This window comes from Aythya marila, assembly GCF_965140915.1.
Source record: "Aythya marila genome assembly, chromosome: 5".
NCBI classification, from domain to species: domain Eukaryota; kingdom Metazoa; phylum Chordata; class Aves; order Anseriformes; family Anatidae; genus Aythya; species Aythya marila.
This window is the reverse complement of record NC_139046.1, coordinates 23045831-23062715: the sequence shown is the minus strand read 5'-3', so window position 1 is coordinate 23062715 and position 16885 is coordinate 23045831. Positions and strand designations below refer to the sequence as shown.

The following is a 16885-nucleotide window of genomic DNA, read 5'->3' as shown; positions in this document are numbered from 1 at the left end:
TCCTCGGACAGATGCTACTGCAAAGGCAAACGCCCCTCTGAGCATGCTTGTGGAGTGTGAGCTGGCTCGTGTGTGACTTGAACGCTGTTGTTCTGCTTCTGGGATGGGGCTGAGTGTAAAAGAGAAAACCAAAGAAAGCCTGAAGTGGTCTGGGTGAATGTAGATGTCAGGGCTTTAGGGACTGAGTTCAACTCCGCTCCCCCTTAAGTTCTATTCTGCAGTAAGGGCATTGCTGTTGTCAAAGTGGCATGAGGGCTGGCTTCTATCAAAGACATTAATTTTGGCTGACATGAATGCAATAGGTTAAAAACAAACAAACAAACAAACAAACAAACAAACCAGTTTAAAATAGGCTTTAATAGGTTAAAAAAAAAGTGGAAGGAAGAAATTTTAACCCTTTTGTGTCCTTACAGGCTCATGGAAGGGGAGTACATCCCTTAGCCACTTTTGGATGTGTAAATGCCCTTGTCTAGCCTGTTTTCCTATCAGTCCAGCTCTCAAAGGGTGTTCAGACAACCTCCTTCCACCACCCCACTCCTTCTTTGACCCCTTTGGCAGTCCTGGGATTTCCTGGGTGGAGGCTGGGAAACCAACGGGGCCTTGGCAGGCCAGAGAGGAAAGTCTATTAGGGCACGTAGCATGGCCCTCTGTAATTGCTTCCTCCTGCTGCCCTTTCCCCTGCCAGCCCCAGGGTAGTTTCTGAATCTCCCCTTGACTGGGATATATCCCCCACGTGCCAGGGGAAAATCCATAATCAGCTCAGTTAATGTTAAACAGATTGTTATTTGGGAAAGTAATCACCAGAAAGTATGTTACTGGTTAACTGCCCTCTCTTGCACTGGCTCTACCTGATCTCAGGAGGAGAATAATGGCACTGTGCAATGCTGTTCTTCATCTTCTGCTGACACTGCATTGCCCCCCATTTAAAAAGAGGTACACATTCACGCTGTTGCTTTGTCGTTAGAGCAGCCACTCTAGTTTTCCGCTGGTACTTGCACTGTTTAGAATGCATGTGACTTGTTGGGGTTGATTTTTCTTTAAAAACACAAACAAACAAGTACTGACTGATGGCTTGTGAATATAGTGTCTCTTTCAACCTAGGAAAGCCTCAGAGCTTGTCTGAATTCAGTCAAAAATTTTATATTAAAATAAATCACTTTTTTTTTTTTTTTTTTTTTTTTTTTTTTTTTTTAAGCACAACAAACCAAACACATCTATGCTCCACACGGAGCTAATTTGTGCAAATTTCTGTCCACCTCATGTTTTAATATAAAAGCTGGGGTGGAAAGATGCTGGGAAGAATGGTGTCTTGCAAAAATGCCACTAGACACGAGGCTGAGAGCAGCACTGCCAGGCATTGCTGTAATAATTTTTGTTTCTTTGGGTTATGTAAGTAGCTACAGAGTCTTCTTTCTGTGCCTAAGGCCAGACTGCTAATGGTTCAATGGAGGCTACTGTTAAGGCAGTGTGCAGAAAGAAAACAATTCAAAATTCATCAGCAAATGCATTGTCTGCACACACTTAGACTGGAAAAAGCGAAAACTCAACAGCATTGCTTACAGAGCATTCAGTCAGCCTCAGCTTCAGCAGTGCAATCTTCAGGTGTTCTTGGCATGGGATCAAGGTCCTGTTTTGTGGCGTGAAGAGGAGGGAGGGCAAGGAGGTCTGAAGCAGGAAACAGCTTTACTTGAATACATTGCACTCAAAATCAGCTGTGGTGCAGTGTGCTATTTGACCGGGGAGGCAGTATTTAAGCTAGATTCCTTATTGTGACTGACCTCTTCAAGCAGGATAAACCCAGCTTTCAGCACAAAAGATACAGGCTTAAATTCCAAGTTATAATTTGTAATCATTCTTTAAATCCCATCAAGCCAAAACTCTTACCCAACATGGCTCTAAGCAAAGATGAGATTTGGTGACTATTCTCATCACACTTTATTCTTCTGGCTGGAGGTTACCTGTTCTCTGCCACCCCTCTCAGTGACCCACTTTTTGGGCATTTGGACTTTTGCTTATGTTGCTCTTCCAGTGTCCCTTTCTGAAGGGATTGCCTATTGTTCCCCAAAACACCCTTTGCACCAGCCTGGGATGCTCTTCAACAAAGGAAGCAGCTAGTGCAAAGCATTCTGGCATGACTCAGAAATCCTTACAGATGAGCTAAACGCAGCAGAGCAGAAACCAGGTCAACAGGAGTTCTCAAGAAAATTTAGCTATACTTCCAACATCTCTCTTCTGATCTGTTTCTCTCCCAACCCTTCTACTTCAGTGTATGGCCATACCAATATCAGAAAGAGAGGCGTGCTTAAAATCCTTGTGTGGACAAGGCGGGTTGTATTGGCTAGTGAAAGCATGTTTTGCTTTCCTTTAGGGAAAATTTATCAGACCTATTGAGAATACACCCTTTCTCCTTCTCCCCTGCTATCGGTGAGGACAAAGCCTGTCTGCGTTGGGATGGTCCTCACTCATAAGCTCTTGTTCTGTGTGCACAGTACCCATCCCAAGCATACCACGGTTGTTCACCAAGAAGATTACAAAGCAGAAGTGGAAAACACCACATGCTCCCCCTTTGTGGTGATGTTGGAGTCACTGTGCCATGAGAAATCCAAATGCTGGAATAACCAAGAAGGTCATATTTGAACCCTTGGGAATATGAATCAAATTATAGTGCAAGCTCCAGTTCCAGTTCTGGTTTGTGTGTGTGTGTATATATATATATATATATATATATATATCCCTTCCAACTCAGGATATTCTGTTCCTATGATATATCCATATTTATGATGTATGACAGCACTACTACCTGCTGGAGCATATACCACACCACACCAATGGTGTGTAGCTGCCGACTGCAGTGCAGGATGAGCTAAAGCAGTGCTGCCACCCAGTCCTTGTACAGCATGATGCCCATCATGGGTGAACTATGCATTTGCATTCACCTAAGAGACTTTTCAGGTTGCTGTGTGGTAGCAGGGTAAGGTGACAGGACTGTCACTAGAAACTTCTGCCTTGTGCCATAGCCCAGAGGCTGTGCTGGACCAAGCCAACCACCAAGTTAAAGGCCTGGTCACATCATGGGCTCCCTGAACCTCACGTTCACAGTTAGCAGGCACCCTCACTCTGCCCTACCTCTTGCATGGTCCATGGCAATCTTTAACCCAGGCTCCCTCTGCCCTTGGCCCATATTTTCTCTTCAGCTCTCTGAAGGGCGATGAGCCTAGTGAGGATCTGCAAGCAGAGGCAATGCTAGCCAGTGATGAGAAAGCTAGTTAAGCATAGAAGGTTACAGCAAATTGTACCATGGTATCAGGTATGATACTTGTCTGATAACGCACTGCTAGACGTATCTTCCATGCTGCTGCTTAGCTGTGAGGGTTAATGTATGTTTTGACTTGTGCTTCAGGGATTCCTATGGCTTCAGAGAGGCAGGATCTCTGGCAGAGCATGACATCCATTTTTCATGATGAAGCTGCAGTAACACGATGCCAGTGGGACAACTCTATATGTGTCTGAAGAGAACTGGAGCATCCTGATGGGTTGTGAGTAATGCTATATCTGTAGTTGTAATGTTCAGTGGGTGCACAGAACCAATCTTTTTCAGCTGTTTACACATATTTAATTCATTATAATAACTCAAAATGCAACCACTTTGATGCTCTGTCCCTGTGACCAATTCTTTAATTGGGTTAACATTGCTACAAACATGGTATTACATGAGAATCTTGGCTTTAAAGTAAGTTTATGAAGAGCACTTGGAATTTTAAGTATGAAATTTGACTTTAGGTGACTACTGTCAGTGGATGGAATACCCCGTACGCTGATATGGGGAGTTTAGCTCTCTGAAATTGAGATTTGCTTATCTGCATTTCTACTTCTAGGGACATGTGTTCCACATTTCCTTGCATACACCAAATCAATTTTAAAATGATAGTCAAGATCCTTATGCAGTGTCTTGATTGAGGAAGCTAGAAGGTTCAGAAAAGGCTCATAATTGCAAGGTCTACCAAGACTCACAATTTGGTGGGACTGAATTCAGAGCTGTGCAAAATGCAAGACCAGAAAGGAACTGTGGCCAAATTCTTTCAAAACTGTCATGCCAAAATGAGCAGCTATTGTACAGTTGGCTGCAGGCACTAGTCCTGATGGAGAACACGGGCTCTCCTTCCCCAACTAAAATGGCCTTTGTGTCAGCCCAGCGTTCCTCACTAGGAAAATTCACACTCCTCCAAGAGTGTGCTGCCTCAGTTCTTTGGTGCAATAGGGCATATTCCAACAACAAAATTTTGGAGAGAGTGTAATTCTCAGGAATGCGTTTCCTTTAATTTAATTTAATTAATGTGTTTCATTTAATTGATTTTAATAAAATAGCTCCAAAGAACCAGCATGGGCTTTTTTTTTTTTTTTTTCCACAATGTAATTTTTATTAGTAATTTATTCAGCCTAGCAGATGCCAACATGCAAACTATGCAAAGAGCAAATCTCTTTCTCCAAGTGTAAATATTTACTGATCATAGTCAATGGTATTTAGTACTCTGCAAACATATTGTCAACAGTTCTATCCAGACTCTTCCTTAATTGCAGCTTGAGAGTTGGCAGAGGCATGTCCTCTGTGAAAAGATGGCTACAGGAAGGGAAAGAAAAAAAAAAAAAAAAAAAGGAAAGAAAAAAAAAAGCGGGCTAAATAGGTTCTTGGCTTAATTTGATTGGAGTTATACCAGAGGTGAATACGGCCTAGCACAAGTTAAACTCTGGTGCAGGAGCCACACAGAGAGTTGGAAGGATGATCCTTGTGCCTCTAGAGGGACTACTCTCCTCCAGCAGAGCATGGGCCTGTCTTGGCACAGCTCTAAAAAGGACTTTACAGTGTAGCGTAGGAAGGTTCAACCTTCCACCTGTTTGAAGGGATGCAGTTCCACTCCTTAGATGTAGAAAGAGATGAAGGACTATTCTTTGCATTGCCTCAACTGGCTAAGTTTATCTGAGCAGTCCAAAAGAGCAAATATTTGCTATCCCAACCACCATCTGTTCTGGAAAGGAGACTTTATTTTTTAAACACAGACCTGCCTTTTGTTCTCTAGCTGTCAGCACAAAACCCTGCATGGGTTAATGTCTGGAACATAGCTCGACTATACTGGAGCCACTTCTGCTTAAACTAATATCCGAAAATCTCCTTTACTGCACCTCCAGCCCAATCCCCTTTGATGCCATTTCATTACATCCCATAATCTCTACTCTCCCAACAACCTCAAATAAATACAAACCAACTGAAAGATAAACAGTGGCTTAGACCTCATTTATATTCTATGAAAACCTCCTATTGCCTGCATGTCTTAGCACCCCAGCTTTTCACACAAGGCGTGTAAAGTTGCAAAGATCTTTAAACACCTTTCAAAACGATGTCCTCTGGGAGCCCGAACAGCAGACGTTCCCTGTGCATCACAGGGAAAGAGATGAGCAGGGCATGTTCATGACATCACGTTCTCTTTGTTTAGGTGATCACGGCTTTACTTTAGTACCTTTATTTTCCCATTCCACATCTGGGCTTCTCCATGTGCATTTTCATTTATTTTTTTTCTCCTGAGACTGCTTCAGAAATGTGCTAGTTCCCCACCATGCTAACCCAAGGGGTGTGAGCCCTCCTGCTTCACATTATTTGCTCCATCTTTGCACTTGGTTCTGTCAGACAATTTTTTTCTACACCTCACAGTCCTTCCCCCTGTTTTCAACCGTCTCTTCTAATTCTCCTGAATAGCAGAGGTTCTTCCTCCCTTTCTCCTTCTCTGGAAAGGAGGGGAGGGAGCATTTCAGTAGATGTCAATATCTTACATGAAAGATGGAATGATACATCTACACAACAGATGCAGGCAGACACGCTTTAAATTGAGTCCTTAATGTGGAGCTCTGTCTGGCTCTGCATTTTGTCTACTTTTAATTATCTGATGGACTAGGTTATAAATTCCTCCTCCTCGTTGCTCATTTCTAAAAGCAAATTTCTGCGTTCTAAAATTACATCAGCATGTGTGAATGATTTCAGCATCGCTTTCATCTATGGCCAGATGAGCAGTAGCAGCTGAGATCCTACCTGAGGTAGCAAAAGCTCCTGTTTCACCTGTTCAATGTCACAATCACTATATAAAGCATCTCACAATATGGACTATGCCTGTATACACAATGCTGTCACCTGCACTTTTTTTTTTTTTTTTTTTTGAAGGCTCTTCTCTGGGCCATCTGGAAGTAACCCAAAGGTGCTGAATGTGTGCTTGATCTAAAATGGGTGCTTGCGGCTTGAAGAAGTTCTGCTCCTTCTGTCGTTTTGTGGAGCTGGCTGCATGTTGCAGAATGCTGCTCCGACACACCTATCAGGTATGTATCCGTTCGTACTGGTACACACTGCAGTGCAGAAACGCTCCGAAGTCCCACTGCTGCTAGGGTTTGCCCTGATAACACACCAAAGCAGCTGCAGACTGGTGCTGTGCAAACCTTTGGCGTTGACAGAAACACCAAAAACGGCAAAATAACCATTTATTATTGCAGGATGTGTGTTACTGAGCTGTCAGCCCGAGCCTTTTTCTATCTAGTTTTTCCTTTCAGAGACAGTTGTGGACAACCAGCCCAGCTGCCCTTCCTCAACACAAAACCTCCTATAACGTTTGCTTGCAGAAAACGTGGGGAAGACGTACTGGTAACGAATTTAGTGTACCCAAAGACGCTCCTGCGGCTGCCCCCAGATGCAGCAGGAGTTTTCAGGCTGTGGCAGAAAGCTGCCCCTCTGGCTGCCGCTCCTCAGCCGAGAGCCGGCCGGGGCACGAGCCTGACCCCCAGAAAACAGACAGATCTCAACGCGCGGTGCGCATTTGGGGTAATTTACACGTGCTGACAGCAAAGAAGCGTTTGTGGCCCTGCCCCGTGCGCAAACTGGAGCCGGGGGGGGGGGGGGGGGGGGAGGCGAAAAGACGCTCACGCAGGGGGCGGAGGGAAACAGCCCCTTCCTCTAGGCCCCTCCGCCCTCCACTGGGCCCAGCCCCCGCGCAACGCCATTTCCGCCCTCCCCTCGCCGTTTCCGGGGTGACCGGAGAGGATGGGGGGCGTGCCTGGTGGGGCGTGGCCTACGCTGGAGGAGGCGGGGCTACATCCGGGAGGACCAATGGGGAGCGGAGATGGGCGGGAGGGGCGGGGCGCGGCGGCGGCACGTGGCGGGGCGCGGCGCCGCCCGGTTCCGCTCCTGCCCCGCGGGGGCCGCGCCGGTACCGGGCGTGCGGCCGCCGCCTGCGCCGGGGTAAGCGGCACGCTGCGGGCGGGGGGGCACTGCGAGGGGGCAGGCAGCCCGACCGCGGGGTGTCCGGTGAGCTTCGCGGCAGGGTGTCTGTCGTGGGGCTGGGGTCTGGGGCTGTGCAGCGCTGAAGTGGTGGGGAGGGAGGAGCCCCGTGTTGGCAGCGTGGTTAATAACCCTGCCTGCACCCCAGGGCTACCTGCAGCTCCTTCTATTTCCCTCTGGGCCCTTTCAAAGATATGGGGTCTGGGGCGCTTCCTGGTGGTGCCACAGACACGCACAGAAAGTCTGGTGTCTGGGTGAGTGGGGGAGGCTGCACGGAATACAGATTGCCTTTGTGAGTGGCATTCCGCTCCGCGTGGAGGAATGAAGTGTTTTTCATCCTGTGCCCCATCGCTTACCCCAAGTAAATGTTTTCATTAGGTTTAACTGTGCCCTGGGCAGTGCTAGCATGCTGCCATGAGACAGTAAGAACAAATTCTGTTCTTTGACCAGGCTCTTAAATGCAGCATCTGCCAGGGACATCCTGTTCCAGCAGTTCTTGTCCTGGTAGGTTTAGTGAATCCCTTAACTCGCCTCTCTTTGTCTACAAACTTTGTCTTGTAGGACTGGCAACGAAAAATCCTGTGTCAGGATCCTATTGAGTAAGGTGCCTTGGCATCCAGCGTGTTAGCTGAATGAATCCCTGCCAGACTTGGTCATGCGACAGCACTCCGGCTTCCCGATAAAGTGAGTTAACCGACTGCTTGCCTAAGGAGCCACTATAGGAATGCTGACCCTCCCTGCCTGGAGCTAATCTGCGACCTTGCTGATTGAGGTGAACTCCCTGATTCTGAGTATTTGGTGCCCTTTAGGCCTCCAAGGGTTTGCGGCTGATCAGTAGCTTTGAAAACTAGGCTCTAAGATGCATGTTGATGTCTCTCTCTCTCTCTCAAAAGTGCATGCATTTCTGTATTAATCTTACTTACCTATCATAATCATCCACTACTGTATGTGTTAATGCAGTCCATTACATGACAACGGGTAATTTAGAAGGGATCTGTCCAGTTTTATTATCTTTCGTGTCTATAACAGGTTAATGTGCTTGCTGTGCATGTTTGCTGCTTGGTTCTAGTTTAAATACTTTATATGCTTGTATATGCATGTGTCCTTTTTTGTACTTTCTTGGGGAAAAGTTTGGATTATGTGCCTCTGAACATGTAGCTGCAGACATCTTTATTTTTTTGTTTTAGCTGTAAATTCCCTGTTGGGTTTATAAAACCATCTGCCAGAAAACAGGCCTTGCATCTGGCTATCTGCTATTGAAATTCTAATTGGAACCTCTGGGCAACCTGCAGCCTCAGCCTCCTAAATTGAGTCTCCTGGTACAGACTTTTCAGAGGCAACGGAAGTAATTTGCAAGCAAAATTTCAAGCTTCAGTGATGAAAAATGCCTGTGCTGAAGGCCTGATAATGTACTTAAAGGCTCTGGCTGCATACCCTGGATTACAGGGTAGGTGCCTGTTTAAATGTAGTAGCTGACTTTTCAGGGTATGTGACTGACTAAATTTTCAAGGGACAATGTTGCAGGGATGTTAAGAAACGGAGATGTTTGTTTTAAGCAGCGTGTGCTGGAAATATCCGAAACTTTGCCTGAAAAAACTGTGCAGAATTGATTTGAGTCGAGTTTCTTGTCTTGCTTTGTTTCTTTTTAAAGGCTTGGTTAAAACTTTTCTCCGTGAGGCTTTTAGTGTATGCTTCCACTGACAGCTGCCTGTGCTTTAACGCGTAGCATTAACCTACCATGTGTTCTGGGTAGTGTTATCTATGCTTGAACCACAGTTTCATAAATTGAAAGCACCATAAAGCAGGTCCAGCCAGAGTTTATGCCAGCATGCTGAAGTGAAAAATGATGAGGAAGCAGGAGGAATGAACTTGTTACTCAGCTATGCACTCACAAACCAGAGGAGCATGTGCGTTGTCGTTGCTGCTTCTTCCTGGTTGATGTGTGTGCTCTAGGCTTGGAGTGGTGCTGCGCTGTTCAGAGCAGTTGCATCAGTGGGTGGGTGTCTTGCACGTGTTTCTTTCCCGGTCCTGATCTCCATATGGAGATCTTTGACATTGCCTGCGTGGGTGTGGGGAACAGCCACGCTCACATCCTTCTGCTCTGACCTGTTTCTGGCTTGGAGGCCTGCTCTTGGAGCTGGACCCCACACATAAGCATGTTCAGGCACTGCTCATGTCTGTTTTAATTTATCCTTCCCCTTTAATTGGTACTTTACATTTGATACACGCTCCTAATAGCAAGAACAATTATGCAATAGGAAAGCTGAAGGAAAAAGCAGACAATTCACCAGTGCTTGCGTGCAGATCCTCAGCTGCAGTGAATTGTTACAGCTGCCTTGCAGAGCAGTGGCAATCCACACCAGCTGACTGTTTGTCCTTTGAAGTGCTTAAATCAAGATCAGATGCCTTTCTGAAAGATGTTCGTGCTATTAACACGTAGCTGGTGCAAGGTTCATTTATGTGGTAGGTGAGATAACTCCCCTCGGCAGGGGAGTTACTGGATGAAATTCCATGGCTTATGCTGCACAGGAAGCAGAACTGGGGGATCTTTGTGGCTTTTTTTATTATATTTTTTTTCCCTCCTACCCTTCAGATCTGTGACTCTCTAAACCACAAAAATGGAGTCAAAGGGAGGTAATTCTGTTGGAGCAATCTGACTCAATACTGTGTGGGTAGTGTGTGGGGGCAAACGTTGATGTTCATGTCTTTTAGCCAGCCTGCCCAGGCTGCCAGGACTGAGCAGCCAGCGTGCTTTGTCTTCTGGTGCTGAGATGGGACACTGACTCACCAGCTGAAGGACTGGGAGAGCATTGTACTTCTGCTGGATGCCTTCTGATGCTGTGTGCTCTTAGCTTAGTGAAGTTGCTTCCCTTCCTGGCTTTCAGCCTGTCCTCAAGGTGTAACCCTTTGTCATACCTGTACTGTCAATGTAATCCAGTACATTTGGATCTTGAATTACTCCCAAAGAGCTGTTGACCTTGTTGAATGGGAAGCCAAGAAGTCCTCTGAAATAAACTGCTGTATTCCTTGAGCCCATTCTGGCCTGCATGTAGTCTGCAAGCATTCATTCCTTCTCTGTGAATTCCACTCAGAAATTCATGGAGCTTGCGAATCTGGCGAGTTTGACAGCTGGGGTGTAAGGATGTTGCTGGAGCTGCAGGGACAGTAGTGATGCTGAAAATGAATGCAGGCAGAAGCTGAGTGTGCTTTGGAAATGTCATTCACAGTTCCCCTAGCTCTTGCTGCTGGCAATCCAAGAAGGCTGTCGCAGAGGTAAGGCCCCAGGGTGCCTGCAGTAGGTTGTCCTTTCCCAGACTGGGAGCTGTCTCCTTGTAGTGTGGTGCAGGATCCCCCTCTTGCAGGGATGTGAGGGTTTTAGGGTGACTTGTTCTTTGATTTGTGAAGTTATGACCTCAGGTCTTGGCTGTGTCATCGGCATGCCTTTCACTTGCCAGAACATGCCTTCCCAGTGAAATGCTGCGACTTCAGGTTTCTGAATCTCTGCTCCCAGCCCCTTCGGTGCTGTTGTTTGGTGGCACAGTGGGTTGGGTTAGAACAAAATATCTGCCTTCAGAACACTCCTCTCTTCTTTTCCTTCTTTCCATTACTGCATGTTCCTGTGAACAGATAATCCAGGCTCTACCAACACGAGCAAGCGACAAGAACTGTGGAAGTAAGTGGGTTTTACAGCTCGGTGAAACCACCCGCTTGCCTTGTTGGTGTGGAGAGAGGGGTGAACGCTTAGCTGCCTGTGCTGTCTGCATTCCTTGTTGCTTCAGGTCTGTAGGCTTATTTGTGGAAACCCTGCATGTAGCTGATGGCTCTGCCTTGTGGTTACCCTGATTATCACTGAAGTGAGGTTTCCTGCAGTCTGTTTTGAATGTCAGTCAGCGTAGGTGCCAATGCTTCTGGCAGTCTTCCACTACCTTTGTTTTTTCTCTTCTGGAGGCTTTGCCTCCAGGATCAGATTTTGAATTCCAGCACTGAGGAGTGGGGGTGTCACTGTGGTGACACCGAGCTGCTGTGTGTCATCAGATGGGACGAGGCTGGAACAGGCTCCTGCAGCGCAGCTCTGGCTGCATCTGCAGACACTGCCTTGCTGTGGTGGGACAGCTCATCTCACTTCACATAATGTGCTGTCCCTGCGACAAAGGACAGCCCAAGCCCAGATTTTCCATCATGTCCTTTCCTCCAAGTTCAAGTGATAACTTGCCAACTGTTTGGAAAGCACATCGGGGCACTTGTTAATTTTTCTTGTAGGAAAAGGTGGTATGAAGGAACGAACTGAGGGATGAGCACCAGCAGTGTGGCTTCTCAGCTTGGTCCTTGTGCTGATGAGCTGAGCAAATCAAGTCACTTCATCTTTGCAGCAAAATCCTTCCTTCGTTCCCTAGCTGTCCAGATAGGCCTGCGTCTGCTTTAACTTACTTAGGATCGGGGCTATCTCTTTGTGCATGCAGGCAAACTTGGGCTGTAGGCCTTGCTGAGTCCTTTAGGTAGATTGCTGTGTAGTACAAAGCACAACCACAAACGTTTACCTTGCTGGGTAGGTGGGAGAGGCATCCTTGAACCAGTGGAGAGAAGGAAATGGAGGAAAAGATCATTGGGATTGCCCTCCCGAAGCACCAGCAGAATTGGTGCTCAGCCTGGACAACTGCTTTATGCAGTAGTTCAGCAAAGCACTTGAGCATGCACTTCAGACAGAGGAGGTGCAAAGGTTTTAAGTTTGCCTTTAAAAAAAAAAATGTAGGGAGAAAAACAATTTGGTGAAATGAATGAATATTCTCTTTGAATTTTGCGTGTATATTTGTGCTGGGTTTGTTTATTGAGCATAAGGAGAATTTGCACCACTTTAACTAAATCTGTGTTTAAATCCACTTAAGTTAAACTCCCAATACAACTTGTATGTGGAGACCAGGCTGAAATCTCATTAATTTTAATAGGATTAAGCATGTTCTTTTGGTGGGTCTTCTTCTCTATCTTTCTTTGTCTGGCTTCTCTGTATTAAAAAGCAGGATAAACCTCTCTGCTCATCTATCTCTTTGTGCAAATGCTTTGACAGTCTCAGGGATATGGCTCTGGCTGCATACAGTAATTCTTCATGCATTTTTTTTTCTCTTGAGCTTTCAGCTGTAGTCCTTCTGTATCCAGGCTTTTTTTTAGCTTTTGCTTCCCCTAAAGGCCCCAAAACTTCTGACAGCAAGTCATAGTTAAGTGTTAGCCTGGTAGGTTTCTACCCTCAAAATGATTTTTTTTTTCACGCCATCTGGACGGATCTGAAACTGGTGTGGAACAAGTCCATTAGGAGAGGGAGAATTGGTTGAAGTTAGCAGAAACTGTGTCCAGATAAGCTAGGACAAAACTTGTACCGATTTGTGAGCTGGGAATATGCTGAAGAACAGGCAATAAAGGCCCTAATGCTATGAATGCAAACAGGTTGAAGGGAAATATAGGGGATCTATTTAAAATCAAGTAAGCCATTAATTGGAAAGGAGACTGTGTACTGCATTTGTGTTACCTGTTTATTCTTCCTTTCCTCATTTCTCAGTGTACGTTTTCTTCTGAATCTAACTCTTGACTATTTTTTACGTGTGTAAGTATGTAAAGAATATTATAAGAAAACTTCCTTTCCCTCTCTTCAGAAAAGATGAACCCTGCAGCAGGTTTTTCTGCTCATTCCTGCAATGCCCTTAATGGTACTTTGTATGTATACGCTCTCATAAGAAAAGTAGACCCAGGCACTAAGCTGGGTGTGAAGAGACGGGATTGATTTTCATTTCCAGCTCTGACTGCTTCCAGCTATAGGATCTACAGGAGACTGTTCAGTCTTCTCATGACTCCTGTTTCTCCCAGTGAGATAAGGGAGGCTTGGTCAGTCTTACCTCCACTGTGTTCTTTTGAACCGATGCCCTGTTGCATTACGGACTGATAGGTGTTACAAAGGTTAAGCTGCTGTATGTGTGTCAGCAAAGCTGTGTGCAAACTGTTGACATCATCAGCTTATCCTTTTGCCGTAAGAGTTAAACACCTTCACCCTCTGACAGAAGTTACACTGGCAGGAGTGTTTGCACTTCAGTTCCTATATCTAATCAAAAAGGAGAGCGTGTTGGAAAATGTCATGGAATAAACTTTCTTTTTTCCCCCAAACAACGAAAAGGAGACTTACTGAGCAAGTTAAGGATGGGAGTGTCTGGTCGAGAAGCATCCAGTGATAAGGTCAAATTCCCAGTGTCAGAGCAAAGAGCATCCCCGTTTACTTCCTAAATCTCTACAAACTGTCTTGTGGATGCTAGTCTAATTGTTAATAAACAGAAAGTGTTGCTGTAAACTTTGTAATGCTTGTCTCAGCTGTGCTGATCAGGGTTTTTCCTTCTGAGACTAATTTTCTCTAAGGTTATGTCTGTCCTCTTGTTTCTAAAACTGTCCCAGCTGATCTACAAAAATGATGTTGTCACTAGGATTTCACAGTAATTGATGTGAATCTTCATGTGTGTTTCTGTCACTCTTGGACCTGAAGAGGCTTTAATAAAGGAACTCTTTTTACCCCATAAATAGTGAGCAGGCCAAGAGCCCTTGGAGCATTTCTGCGTGGCAGCTGGTTGCGTGACAGGATCTCCCCTTGCATAGGGATGCCTCTCAGGTTAAGCTTGCTGCATCCCTTACTCCTTGCTAGATTCCTTACCACAACAGATCCTTGGTTAGTGATTAATAGCTTGCTAAACTTTGCAGGCTTCGGTAAGATTATATCTTTGTTTGTGCACATCTAATCCTTAAACATAAACCATTGAACAAGCCTGGGGCTAGGAGTGGATACAGTCACACGGAGGCTCCTTACCTCTTAATCAAGTGCATTTTGCAGTCTCGAATCTTAAGTCGCTGTCTTATTTACAATTAAGCTTCGTTAGGTTGCAACACATTGATAAATACATAACTGCTTCTCTCATATGAGTGAGGTGTATAATTTCATCCACAACACCATCTTCAGAAGGAATATCTGAATGAAAGAATCTTAGAATAAAATCAAAAACGCCTGGTGGGGGGTGGCATTGTTTTTCCTCTGCCTTGCAGCTGCAGGTTTCAATACTGTTAGCAAGCTGTTCTTTCTGTGTTGTGTGTTCTACGCTTGGTCTCTGACCTCTCTGAAACTGGAAACAGATGTAATGCAAACTGTGGAGTGGGCAAGTAAGTGGTCCTCTGGGAGCTGACTGAGAACTACAAATCCTTGTGCTAAATGAGCTCTTAGCTTATTGCATGTCTTGGGGCAAATCCATTTATTTGCAGAGCAGTATTGAAATCAGCAGAGGTTCCTTCTGGATTTGAAGTATGTGCTCCAAAATTGTGATTCATGAGGTATATCCCACAGTGCACTCAAGCATTCACATTTACAGTTGCTGCTGCTCAACATACAGTGAATGCCATCCAGTGAACATATTTCATATGTCCAATGGCAATGATTCATCTTTGTAAAGGATATCTGGATGAAGGAGAGAATTTGTGAAACAAAATTCATGCGCATATTCATTTTAGTAATTTATTAGACATGTAAGAGATGGTGATGCAGGAGACCACAGGTGGTTTTAATGTGCCTGTGTGTGTACGTTACCTCTGTTGCCACCCTGATAGCAAGGTCGAGGTGAAGAAACTGAGTGAACAAAGATGTTAGGACTGAGTGTAAACAGTTTGCTTTCTATCTTGGCAAACTAATGTACAAATCCTGTTGTTAGACACAAATAAAAGATACTAGGATGAATGCTGTCAGGAAACTTAACTATTTCTACCACTGTATTTCTGCCCCTATAAATGGCTTTTGTTACTGTAGCTTGGAAAGAGTTTGTAATGTCAGCTTAAAGCTAACAGTTCTATTTCTTTATACAGTTCCAGTAAAACACTGCATGCCCTTGACTGTTGTTAGTACATCTGCTTTGCTCCTGCTGAAGACATCAATGGCTGAAGTCCTGTGTACAGGTGAGCGCTTGCAAAAAGGTCCCGTGTTCACTTCTGATCTTTGCCCTGCAGAGGTGCAGTGCAGAGCGAGGGCTCTGTTGTTAATGACTGGGTTAACTTTTTCTTTTGTCTTCAGGAAAGTTATTGCCTGAGGGAAATGGAGGAAATGTGCAGCAGCTCTAAGAATCAACGACTAGATGGTGGGCATGCAGTTGAAGTGGTTACAGTTTCTTTGATGTTATAGGCATTAGTATATGGAAAGAGTTTCCTATCTTTGCCTTTCAGTGCTAGAGGATTTGGTAAGCAAGATTTGAAACCTAATTCTTTCTGAGATGGCTGTCATAAGAACAAAAAATAAGGTGTGAACATCTAATCCTCATTCTGTAGGGTTCTCTTTCTGCTACGTTATCTGCTTGGGCAGATTTACCTGACAATACAGTTCCAGGCAATTGAAATGTAAGTGTACGCCTGTAAAGTGGCTTGGATGCTGCAGAAACTGAGTGAGAAAGAAACTTGATTTTTTTTTTTTTTTTTTTTTTTTTGGTGGAGAAGCTCATGGAGACAATCACTTCTTCCTAGGGCAGAGTAAACCTTTAAATTCTCCACATTTGTGAAGATCCTTGCACTGAAGGCTAAAAGTACTGGTTACTTGACTATTCATTCCATACCAGCTCTCAGGAATACGAGTTGTTATAATAGCTTTGTTAAATCCTTCTGTGGATGCTTGCATACTTAACTCTAGATACAGCTGGCAGAGCTGATGGTGTTTCTCTGCCCTGCTGGAGCTCGCATGTGTCTCTGCTGTCATTGCTCTGAATTAGGACCCTGAATGTGGGGTGGAGCCTCCTCTGATGGAGAACCCCTGTTCTTGTGGCGCTTTATGAAGTCTTCGTGGTTACTGACATTAGGATAATTAATGTACTTCCTGCAAATGATAAGGGGTCTGATATAACATTGTTATTTACCTCCTAAACGAGCAGAATAAATATCACCTGAATTGCTTCTTAATTCCTGCTCTGTAGGTGAATCAATTTCTTGAAGGCAAATTTAATTCCCTCAGGGTGTAGTTAAGTAGCATTTTGGTGTGCTGCTTCGCCTTTACAGAAAGGGAACTGTGGTTTGAGAAGAAGCGAGTCTGTGTCTGACCCAGATGGTTTGCAATAACTTCACGTGGCACTTGAGTGGTGTTTGCCTGAGCAGGGTCTGGCACAGGGGGTGGTGGACAGGAGGAAGAGATGAGAGTTTCACAAGATTGCTTTGTCATCAAGCTTTGAGGTAAGTTTTCAGGTTAGTTCATGCTTTGGCTAAATGCACCACTTATGCAAGTATTTTGTTGATGGTGGCTAAGGGTCATTGCTCTCTTTAGGTGCAGGCTAGCCATGCTATGTAACAGGACGTGCAACCTGGTCACAGCTTCTGGTTTCAAAGAGGTTTTCTCAGTGTCCCAGTTTGATTGTTGTCCCATCCTTTCTGCATTGAAAGAAAATTAACCTTTTTTATACCTTGACAGGTTTTCATAGGGTTTGATCCTTGTTGAAATCTGATGTTAAGATTTGCTCTGTTGGTTCATTTCACGTAAGCCTAAAGACAGGATTCTGTGTGAAAGGCCAAAGTACATCTTTTAAAGAA

The 16885-nt window shown here is 44.9% G+C and overlaps 1 protein-coding gene across 7 annotated transcripts in view; it reads left to right on the top strand.

Annotated features, from left to right (window-relative positions):
- The first annotated feature begins 7196 nt into the window (after positions 1–7196).
- The window catches only part of LOC309878331 (uncharacterized protein C11orf24 homolog), a 29680-nt gene continuing 19991 nt past the window's right edge, over positions 7197–16885 (top strand). The window contains exons 1-4 of one of the 7 annotated variants that reach the window (XM_082760661.1): positions 7197–7273; positions 7874–7996; positions 15188–15277; positions 15393–15456. The gene's annotated coding sequence lies outside the window, so the exon portion shown is untranslated. Of the gene's footprint in view, positions 7274–7873; positions 8085–15187; positions 15278–15392; positions 15457–16513; positions 16532–16885 lie in introns of those variants that run through there. The other 6 variants (XM_082760658.1, XM_082760659.1, XM_082760657.1 and 3 more) reach the window with 6 other exon arrangements.